Source organism: Cydia splendana, chromosome 15 (genome assembly GCF_910591565.1).
Source record: "Cydia splendana chromosome 15, ilCydSple1.2, whole genome shotgun sequence".
NCBI classification, from domain to species: domain Eukaryota; kingdom Metazoa; phylum Arthropoda; class Insecta; order Lepidoptera; family Tortricidae; genus Cydia; species Cydia splendana.
Window position 1 is genome coordinate 10,363,666 of NC_085974.1, and position 12,619 is coordinate 10,376,284.

Genomic DNA, 12,619 nt, shown 5'->3' on the forward strand with positions numbered 1-12,619 from the left:
GCTACTAGAAAAGTGGGTTAGGTTAGGTTAGAACTGCGACTGTTACAGAAATAAAATGCTACTAGAAAAAGGTGACGAAGTGGATTAATTAATTTAATAGGATAACAATATACATATTTTATATTTGCACATTTTTAATTAAAATGTGGTTATTTTGGGTTTACAACGATTATTTTGGAGACATTTGCTTTAATAGGATAGCAAGATTTAAAAATTTGGTTATAATTTTACATTAAAATGGAGTTCTAATGTTGGTGGTAAATTACTATTTTTGGGTTTACAATGATTATTTTGGTGTCATTTTCTTTAATAGGATAGCAAGATGTAAAAATTTGGTTATCATTTCACATTAAAATGGGGTTTGAAATTTGGTAATTTACTATTTTTGGGTTAATAATGATTAGTTTGGTGTAATTTCCTTTAAAAGGATAGTAAAATGTAATAAAATTGGTAATCATTTCACATTAAAATGGTGTTATAATTTTGGTGATCATTCATTATTTTAGGGTGGTAAAATATATTTTTTTGGTATTAAATTTTACTAAATCTGGTGATCACTTAAATAGCAGCCAATTATTAGTGCGCGGTAAAACCACGACTTCGTGTTATCCTGTAGTGATATTCAAAAGATACATTTATCTAATAAATGTGATATTCCCAATGGCAAAGATGGGTTTCTTAACCAGAATGAAATAGACGCACAGAGCGGTAAAGGCTTTAAGTGTAACCTTTTTGCTTTGAAGGCAAAAGTCAACACAAAATCCTGAGCAAGTAAACATAATGCAATTATTCAAATTAGTGGGGGTAGTTAAACAGGGCCTAAAAGCCGACGACATAAATTAAACCATTAAGTGCATTAATGATAAAGTAGGCCGGGGTTGTTTAGTTGTTTAGACAGTTCATAATGTATTATGTGCAGTAAGTTGGTGCTTATTTTACGCCCTTCTTAAGTTGCGCGGGAGATTGGGGCAGTGCCTACATGTTTTATCCGAGCTTCAGATCGTTATTTTATTAATAAGCGGGCCGTATAAATTAAATAATTTTTGTACCGTGATTGAATACGATAAACAGAGATTGAATTTATAGTACGAGTATATTGGAAAGACTAATTAAAGTAATTAAGTAGACGACAAATTTCCATGGAAAAGTAACGTGTACGGACCTACTCCTAGGCATTATTTTAAAAATACGTTAGTTTAGAAATGTGCTTGTGGAAATATGTACGATAAGTACCTAGACTAACAGAAGCCAATAACTTATACTTACTCGTATTATGTAGTACTTACGTATATCAGAACTGAAATATTCACAACTAACGAGCACTCCTGAATTCATTGGGCTGTAAAACTGAAACATTTTGCGCTTCCTTTGCAAAGATTTTAGGATTTACCCTAAACCTCCACATTACTGCGTTGAACTGAAATTAAATAAGAAAATACGAGATTTTGAAATTCGTAGGACGAAATTATACTCCTGCAAGCAAAAATAACGCAATTAAGTTATGAAAATGTTGAAGTAGGAAAGTTATTTAAGTTAAATCAACTGGCTAAACAACTACAACTGGTACCTACCTACAATACATTCCATTACCTTTTTTCAAGTAATTTAAGTGTTGGTTACTTATTTAAGTGGTTTATTTGGACCTAAGTAAATTCATCGTATTCATCCAAAAAGTTACCTACATCTTCATTATATTTTTATAATAGGTATTTGGTTTTATATTTTTTTTTATATTTTTTTTCATTTTTTATTTATTAAAGTATAACTTAAGAAACTAATTAAATAAACACACACACCATGCCATAGTCTTAACTAGGTTTAATAAATATAGCATTAGGAATATTACAGATGTTGTAAATATATTATGATTTAGTATAATAAATTAAATTAATCAATAAAGGATGTGTTATAAAAAGCCGGTCAAGTGCGAGTCGGACTCGCGTTCCAAGGGTTCCGTACATAAGTCCGACTCACGCTTGACTGCACATTTCTAATAGGTTTTCCTGTCATCTATAGATAAAGTACTATTTTGTGTATTTTAGGCCCAGTAGTTTCAGAGATAAAGGGGGGGGGGGGAATGGACGGACAGACAGACAGACAGACAGACAGACGCATGAGTGATCCTATAAGGGTTCCGTTTTTTCCTTTTGAGGTACGGAACCCTTTAAATAGACAAAACTTTGTATGGGTGTCGTTGAAAGCAGCTTTTGGACCAAGTGCCAATTAAATATTTTATCATCATCATTTAAAACACATTTCACAATATAAAAAAAATATTTTAACTATTTAAATAAATACAAATACAAATACAAATGCTTTACTCGTCGAAAAAAAAAGTACTTTATTAACATTTCAAAATATAAAACAACCTAAACATTGAATCCTTAAATTATATAAAAAAAAAAATAATGTGGTTACGTAGAAACGTAAAAACTCATGAATAAGTCTTATCTATCATCCCGTACATATTTCTCAACTACTTCTTGGCTCTTTCCAAAATTAACATGTTATCTAACATCACAAATGACAATGATATCCAGCTGGGTTTGATTAAGTGTTACTTTTAAGTCTATTTAAATGATTAACCCTTCCGATATTTAACATATGCTTCTTCCATAGCTACACTGACAAACGTCCCACTTAGTCTAATTGATAAACATCCATTCGAGAACACCACCTATTTTATTTTAAGCGATCGCGCCGTGGATGGCGCTATTTACTCGATGCTTTCATGCCGGAATTACTGTAGCGATTTACATTTTAGGGTCCTATAGTCAAAGAAAGTTGAAATGATAAGACCATTTCGGTAGGCACAGTCAGCCAAGAAAGTGGTCTACCACTTTTCGACTTTATCATCTGATTGATAGAGTCGGAAAGTGGTAGACCACTTACTTGGCTGACCGTACATTTATCTAAAAAATATACTGTTTAATCCAATAAAAAACATATCAGTATATTTTATGATTTATGATAAATGATTTATCTTAAATTAATTATCCTGAACATGCATGCAGGCGCATAAAGTTTCAGTTACTCTATTCGGTAGTACAAATATTTGATGATATTTGGTAGATTGGTGCTTTCTCATTTTAAATTAAACATATGAATACATCTTCATTACGCCGTCAGAACCTACTACCGTGCATTTTATTTAAATTTATGTATTTGTAATAAAAAAGAGTGATTCTCAAAATAGTGGCATCTTAACCTGTCATCGAGTTTTTGAATTGAATGTATCTTTATTTGCTCTTTTTCATATGAAACAAAAATGTATCTAGATAAACTAAAACAATGTTTATAAAGGCCAAGTCATTATTTTTATTTAAATTTAATACTTATATTTATAAAAATTAAAGAGTAGCACTTTTCACTGTAACCTGTCTTGTCCAAAAGCATCGCTCTTCCAGTTTTAGTTCTTTAGATTTTATAAGCATAAATTTATGTAAATAAAGTATCATGCTACATAATAACATAAACAATACCTTTTAAAATTTAATTTGCACAGGCCTTATATCTTTTACCACAATATTCACGCACGAAGTTTGTCCAAGGATATTTTCACTGTTAACCTGTACCAACCTGTACATGTGCGGTATTGCATCTGACCCATACACAGAAAAAAATATTTAGATCATAACTATGGCAAAATATTAGGTAAGTATCAAGCTAACCACCGTTGGGTACCATCATGACCCAAGTGTCGTAGTTTCGTAGAGACAAGTGGTTAAAGGCAGACATCTGGGGTTTTGTAACGGATTGTTAACTTTAACTTGTCTCGATTATTTTAAGATTTTGGTATGGGGCCTAATGTAATAATATCATTTTAATATTGTTTGAGGGTATATTCATCTATGCTGAAAGTGAGACATTCGTATTATTATCCATTCAAGGGAAAAAATTAAAATGAATGTATTTTTCACTGTAACCTGCTTAACTTTAACCTGTGTTCAATGTATAGGTTACAATACAATACAAATACTCTTTATTGCACACCTTACCTCACCTCACATCACCTCACCACCTCAGCACCACCACCACCTCAGGTCATCACCTCAGGTTATTGTAAGTCTTGAAAATAACTTCTTCATTTTCCATGTAGTAGTAAAACATATTTTTCATTCTTAAAAGTAAAAAAAATACTATTTAAATACACATAATGCAATTGATCCCCAAAAACCAAACTAGAATTTCTTGAAATTAACCTTGGGTAATTTTCAAAAAATGTGCTACAAGACTCTTGAGTGCGGGTTTCTAACTCTGACTTGACTGATTTTTTATTCGTTCATTTGTTCGGCATTCTTTACTTTAAAGTGTTGCATAAAAGCCGTAATGGTTCGGACCGCACATTTGTGCTGCCTAAGAGGCCATTACGGTACCTCCTCCTGATGCATAGTAATTTAAAGCGTTTATTTAAAATTACTTGTACTTGACCTCCGGGTCTAAGTGTACTAAGGGCCTGAGAAGCATTGACATAATATATTCCTTACGAGATAATGGATAATTTTAGAAAATTAGAAGCTGCTGGTTATCTAATTTTGAACATTATTTTCTTTCTATAGGGACGTCATATGGGCTTAATGCTTTTTTTGCCACTGACGCGGTATTATAATGGAGATTATTTACACCTAACAGGGTGTCATGTACCTACCTACCAAAGTATTTATTGTAACACCTGTAATCTGATGAACATGATAACAATAAAGAGATATGAATATGAATATTTTATACAGGGTGATTCAGGAGACGTGAGCAGGACTAATACTGCGCATTTCGTAAATTCTAAGCAACACTTTCGTATCAGTATTAGTAAGGTTAACGTTTATTTTCTAGTCGTGTTGAAAAAAAAAGGTATTAATTTATTTACGATAAGCGTGGTCACCCTAAAATTAGAATACTAAACTACCGATATTCTGTGTCAAATTGAATGTCATCACTGTCATCGCGGTCTGGTTACTTTTGAAAACTCGTATCTCACTCAAGATTGACAGTTTATTTTCTTCTTAATCAAAAATTTAAAGAGGTTTTATGCTTATTAATTAGGTCTTGTAGGATGACCATGATTGTAGAGGATTAAATTTGCCCTCACCAAAAAGTTAAAAAATAGGAAAAAGTGTGGTTGTTTCACCTAAATACGACGGTGATCGATCAATTATCAGTTACTGAGTGTGCAGGATTAGTCCTGCTCACGTCTCATGAATCATTCTGTATAAGAAATTAATTACTTGATTCTTATGCCTTGATTCTGAGTTTATTTATTAATGTGAACATTACGTAAAAAAAAGGTTCTAGGTTTCGCTTCGTCTATTGCTTTCATAAGAAAACCTGAGCCAAACAACTACAAGAATAATTGCTTCGTGCGATACAATCTTTTCAAGTCCCGGCTTAGACGGAAAATCTTTTTCCGCAAATCGAACAGTTTTCTTAAATACGAGAAAATTAAGCAAGCTTATAGAAAATCAGCTTTGTTCCATAGAATTGTAATACTTCTTTCATTTTTCAGCAAGGTCTTTTGTTGCCAAACGTCCGTAGGATTGCTTCTATTACGTCTTCACGAAGCGTTTCAGGATTGATTGTAATCAATAAGGGATTTCAGAAGCAAGATATAAGCTTTATTGAAGGGAGATTATAAACTGGATTCCATTTTATCCAGTAGAAGAAAAATTCTTTAGAATTTAACGAAGAGTGTATTTCGCGAGATTTAAGGCAAATGAAACTTGATGTCTCGTCCTATCAATGCAAGTACCAGGTATTTTATATTGTCTTAGCTACATAAAACTAATTACGTAGGTATATTTAAAAGTGGTAAGTATTTAGAAAAACCAAATACGTAAAAATAAATAAATTAACGTAGTTCGTTATAAAATCCAAGTCGTTAGGTTAGAATAGATAATACATTGGACTGGAGTTAGTGTTCCGCCGTGTTAGCAACTAAGTGCACACACTGGGAAAGGTAGTTATAATTTAAGTACCAACTGCATCCCCACATAAATCGGGGAAATCTGAACCGAACAATCTCAGCTACGTAAAAGCTGACTAAGTAGAACAAGTAAAATGCTTGTAAAACTGTACTCTGACGCCGACATTGTTTTCTATGAAATGTCCTCTTGGTTTTAGAGGTCGGGTGAAAATGTATCTATGTCATCGACCATAAATACGAATGAACGTTTCCAGTTTGTACTTTTGACTTGACTATTAATCTCATTTCTAACTACTTTTCAAAGTTTAATATACTTGTTTTAGGCTATTTATACTCGTATTATAGGTCCGATACTATTTGCGAACTTTAAGTACACCTTTTATTTTGGAATTGTGCAATAAGATTTTACGCCACACGGAATTAATAAATTGTAATATCGTAGTTGTAGTTCTGTCAGACTATATTTATTTTTTGATAATTAACTAATTGATTAATCCGCTAGTAATTAATGCGTATTAGGTATCTGTTTATTTGGCATTGAGGATTATAATGCGAGGTAAACTGAGTACAAGAGAACTGGCCGTTAAGATAATAGCCATAGTTCGACATGTAAATGATATACGCGTAGATTGCGTCGCACCACAGACAAGTAAATAATACAAAATGCAAACTTTTCGTAAATCAGAGGTTCGGCTCTTTTTTAAACTCAATACCAAAAAAAGGTTGTTTATCAATGTTGCAATTCATTGAAAATCAGGGTTGGCAAAAGTTTAAACCTTGCGGAACCCTAAATTCGGCGTTGGTGCCCAATGTTGTCCCCCAGTTAAATATTAAAGTAGGTAATAATTTTACAAAGAAGTATATTTATATCCATTGAATTCACAATACGAAGAGCTGAGTAAAATTAGTGAAAAGTAAAAAAAATAAAAATTCTAAAATAATATAGCCGAATTATGGTTTAGTACTATATTTGTAGTTAGTACTAGTTAAGGCGAAATTATGTACTAACGACGAATTTAAGGTAGGTATTTTGGTCGACCCTAATATTCAATAAATTGCAACATTGATAAGTGGGTTTGATGATGAGGTAGCGCGACTTTGATTGACAGTCTTCAGTTTTACTTGCATCTGGCCGCACTGTATTAGCCGTTCAATTCAATTTACATATTTATGGCACTTGATGTGACCCTAAAGGATTACGCTTTTGATCTAGATTATGAGGACCCTGGCCCGCGCCATACATTTAGATTGCCTCTTTGCGAACTTATTGTAACAATGTTACATATTTGAATGCGGGTTGGATTCATTGTCGTCAAACTGAATCACCGTTGTAATAATGTATTTACTGCCGTTAATTGAAGTTCAGCCGGTGTATTATGGATGGATTTATCCACGTGATAAAATAACTGTCACTTTTTAACACCGCGGGATAGAAAGTGACGGACACAGTTTTATCACGCTGTCACGTAGAAAAGAACGACCATCATATCCGTACTGTTCGTGATAAAGCTTTAATAAAATTATTATTTACAAATATGCCTTAACAGCATCCGATATATTATAAATAAATATTACATAATATAAAACTATTCGTCCAATATTCGCCTTTAAAACAGCCCCCAACTTAACATTTATTCCGATTCTACCAAACATATTTTAAAACAAAAATTAAACAATTAATTGATCAGTTAATTTTAATAATTCCGAGGGTTATTATTCATTTTAATTATACTATAAAGTATTACTATTTACTTTATTTTATACACCGTGTTTTTTTTTGATTTCCGTTAATTTCAAGGGTGCATTCCTGAGCTTAAATCAAGTAACTTGGAACAAGCGTCCTTGGATGTATTTTATTCCTTATATATGTAAATGATTTACCTAATATTATAAATACTAATACGAGCGTCCTATTCGCTGATGATGTGTCCCTTTTGTTTAAGTTTGATGCTAAAGATGACTATAACGCTCGACTAGAGGATACGTTTAATGAAATAAATAGTTGGATCTTAGACCATAACCTCATAATAAGCACTAGTAAAACCAAATTAATTCAATTTCACCCTCGTCAGAGAACGCCTTTAAATATAGAGTTAGCCATGTATGATGAGAAAATAGAAGAAGTGGATAAATATACGTTATTAGGATTAACTTTAGACAGTTGTCTTAACTGGAAAGATCACATTGCAATAATTAAAAATTTCTTTTTGTATTAAACACTTTACGAAAAACAACAAGTTTAAAAACAGCTATGTCAGCCTACTACGCCTACGCACATTCTTGTTTGCGCTACGGAATCATAATGTGGGGGAACAGCACTGATGCAAATGAACTGATTCTTATGCAAAAAAAATGCATCCGTATACTGGCTAAAATTAGGTGCCCAGCCAGCTGTAGGCCGTATTTCAAAGAATATGAAATCCTAACATTCTCTGGCATCTACATTCTGGAACTAGCAACTTTCGTGCGCAAAAATTCACACATATTCAGACGAATTCCAAGTCGCCGAAGAGAACTTAATGTGGTAATACAAGCATCTAGAACCCAATTGTTTAGAAGCAGCCCAAACTATGCTGCGGCTACTTTATATAATAGAATCCCTGCCAATATTATTACGAGGCCTAATCCGCCCCGTAGTGGTTTACACATTGGTGCGTTACGGGTATAAAAGTGCCCCGTACACCCAAGTCTGTTAAAACTGCTATAAAGTCCTGAAATATTTTATTGTATTTTTTTTTTCTGACAAATTTAAAGAGTATGAAATTACCTACGTCATGTTCCCTTCGCACGTAGATACGATAAAAACATATGAAATTATAGAGAAATTAAAGGACGGGGTTATTTACTCCCCGTATCGCACTAAAATTTAAAAACTACGGGGCTTAGCAAACCCCGTAACGCACATACCTCATTTATGTCGATAAATTAATAGTGATGAAACAAACGATATTTTAGCGCTTACTATAGTAATAAATAGACATCGTTTTTCAGGTTGAAACCTAAAGTTTTAATATTAAAAACGTCACTTTCGGACACAACATGTCAGGAACTGATTGGTGTAAAAATTGATTACTGAGCAGCCATCAACAATACGTAACATTCAGTGATATGATATCTCGTGAAGTATATTACCTATTCTAAATTATACCAATTGTTAACTACATTGTTTTTGCAATAACACCTGCATTCTAGCATGTGTCCCAAATGCATTATTTTTAATTTATCGATAAGAAGTCTTGAAATGCTGACTGCACTAGTGACTTTGTGATCATAACCCCGTACGGGCCAGCTGAAATCTATACTGGAACCCGTATCGCACTAGAAGGCGAAATTTGTTCCCAGGTCGGTACGGGGTTCCTGAGACCTCGTATATTTTGAATATACCACTTGGTTATACTTTTGACAAGAAACTCAGATGTATATTTGTCTTTATCATAGTCATAAAAATATCCAAGATACAGCTTCCGCGAGTAAACACGATTTTTTGTCTCCGCACCGAATGATGACATTGTACGGGGTTCAAAAGCCCCCGTAACGCAGTGAACGTGTTAAGTCCGAGGAAAATATAATAATATTTATTAGGAAACTTAAAAAGTACCTTATAGAAAAATGTTTTTATACTAACGATGAATTTGTAGCGGACAGTTGTAGTTTTTAGTTTTTAGTTTAAGTTGTAAATATGTATATTTTATGTGTGTAATGTTAGAATAAGTAATTAGTGTAGATATTGCAACACCCGAATAGGGTAGCATGTAAGAACCTAAAATAATATTTACTATCTTTTGTACCTACTACATGTATGCAATTATGAAAGAATAAAGAATAAACTTTCTCAAAGACACCGATATTTTAATTAACTCCATTTCGGAGATAATCAATAATATTATTTTTTCCTATAAGGCCTCTACAAGCGTGTACACTTGCCTTAGGGCCGGTTTACATATTGGTTAGTGTTTAGAATGAGTTCATACATTTGCTACTAAACTTAAGTACAATCTCGGTCGATCGATGTTCGAAATGACATTGATATGTCACAGATTTCAATTGTTTAGTTGAATTAAATGTAATGCCCGTGTCACAACAACGCTATATGCTACATTTAATTACTTTTTAAACTTATTTTTTTTTAGAAAAAACCAAAAAAATTTTTTTTTTTGAAAACTAACTGTGCCATTAAGTTTTCTTAAACGTACTTAACCATACCCCGAAGTTAACGGAATTCAATAAAAACACGGTGTAGATATGCTATAATTAAATAACTATCACGATTTCGATGACATTTACAATACTTATAAATAAATATTGTGATAAAAATATTATACAAATCAACCTAGTTTAAAAGGTTTTACCTCAATACGAATTCCTCTAGAATTTATTGTTTTTTTTAGTTAATCGCCTGCATCGCTTCGGATATGACTGTGGCACCGCCTTAGTGGGTGTGGGACATACCTATTGCTTATTTATTAGCCAAATACTACGGCCTGATTGGAACTTTAAGATACGTCAAAAATTCCCTAAAGATACGATGCACTGAAATATGAAACCTATGGAAGTGAAACGTCAACGAATAATGCGTGCCACTGTGACGTCATCTTAGAACTAAACATGGCGGTTTTAGTGCTGCCCAGAAGATTTTTACTGTTACTAGGTTTTATCGATACATCGATACCTTTTTAACGTTCTCGGCTCATTTTATTTAAAATACTAAGTATGTATTATTTGTGGAGTTTATGTTTTAATAGGAAGTAAGTAAATAAATAAAAATTCTTTATTAGTATATTGTTATGTGAAAAGATACTTTGATTTAGTAAGATGTGTGGAGTCTAGAACAATTTCGTGCTTCAAATTTGACAGGTAAACGAGATGACGCTGTACTACTCAATACATATTGCGATTTTTGCGGTAACACTGATTTTCAAAAGTTGACGTTTGACAACTTAGTGACCGCAAAACACATGGCGCAGTACAGCGCCATCTGTTTTGGATGTCAGAATAAGTGTACGTGTTTTTCTTGGACTTTACCTCTCTATTACAATCAATTTTGTTGTGTTGCTAACCCTGAAGTCTGTAACACACTACCGCACTGCACCTCGACCTTGGTGCGCCGTATCTATAAGTGAGAGCGATACAAAATTCAAGCTTATTAAGCGACGGGTGAAAAAAAACAAAACAGCTTCAGAACATTTTTTTATTACAAAAATAAGGAATGACTTCCGCTCTTCAACTTCTTCAACATTTATTCAGCAAATAGGCCACAAGGGCATTTTTATACGTCAAAATAATAACAATACATTAGCCATTTTATAAATTACAACTATATGTATATGGTCTCTTAATGTCGAATTATATAAAAAAACTATAATAATGATATAAAAAAGCCCGCAGGGCAGCTTGTGGAGTAACGACCCCACGGACCCGAGTGCTCCCGAGAGTCGGTCAGGGTCTCCATCTCCAGCTCTTTCTTTTTATGTTCATTTCTTGGTAAGCTATAAAAATGATTTAATTATTAAATTAAGATAATTTAGTTGGTTTGAAGCGGGGTAGCATGATAAAATAAGAAAATATAAATAGGCAATCATAATATATCGATATCAAAGTCGATAAATAAAGTACAACCCTAGCTGAAATGTTTACATTATTTAAGCGTAAAAATATAGTTAAATAAATCCAATCACTTCATGATCTATAACTGCACAGAAGAACCTTGCTATTTATAATGTGAAACATCCTTAAATTTCCCAGGAACATTAACAATAACCAATATTTTTCATGTAAATTATAGCGTACCTGTGTATGGTTAAAGATGGCTGATTTGGTGGTTTTCTTATGCCGCACCCTAATACACTACACACTGGCATATTCGCGACGTAATTATTCACATTTGGCTTCAATTATTTTCAATCACAAGCAAAATATTGAAAGATAATTAATAATTTTAATTTTCACCACGACTTTTTGACAGGACAAGTACCTGCTGAACTGACAGACAATGACATTTGCGTGACTAAACATGGCGGATTTTCGGCCGCATTAGGTATTTACGTATTTTCATGGAACACTTTATGTCCGTACTGAAATACTGTCACCTTTTTTTGCTATGGGTTACAGTGCTGAGTAAAAACGAGATAGATATATATTTATGTGTGTGCCGTCAAAATGGGTGCTATTTCTATAAGCAATTGTACGTATAGAACAATATGTCTTGTCCCTATTATATAGGTCTATGATACGATGTGGATCGGATATGTCAGTGTCAAAAGTGACATTTTTGTTTTTGAAAATAAATGTATTTTTAGCAAACTTTTGACGTATCGTAAAGTTCGAATAAGTTTATATTTTAACCACGTCATGCGTTGGCGTCGCTTGTTTTCCCCCACCCCAACATTGCACACAGCCAATAATTTCAAGTATCATTGACGGTGAGCCCAACAAAGCGAAGCGTAATAATAATTAATCATAGGGCCTACCGCGAATCACGAACGAAGTTTTGCCTCTCTGTCACACGTAGGTACGTACTACGTACAGTTAAATTAGATTAGATATATTTATTTCTTAAAGAAAAAGACACAGTATATTACACAAAAGGATAAAACAAAGGCTTTCACTAAAAGATCGTCAACTTAATATTAACATTAACTTACCTACGAATTATTAGGTACCTAATCTGTATCAGAGAGGCAAAACTTCGTTCGTGATTCGGGG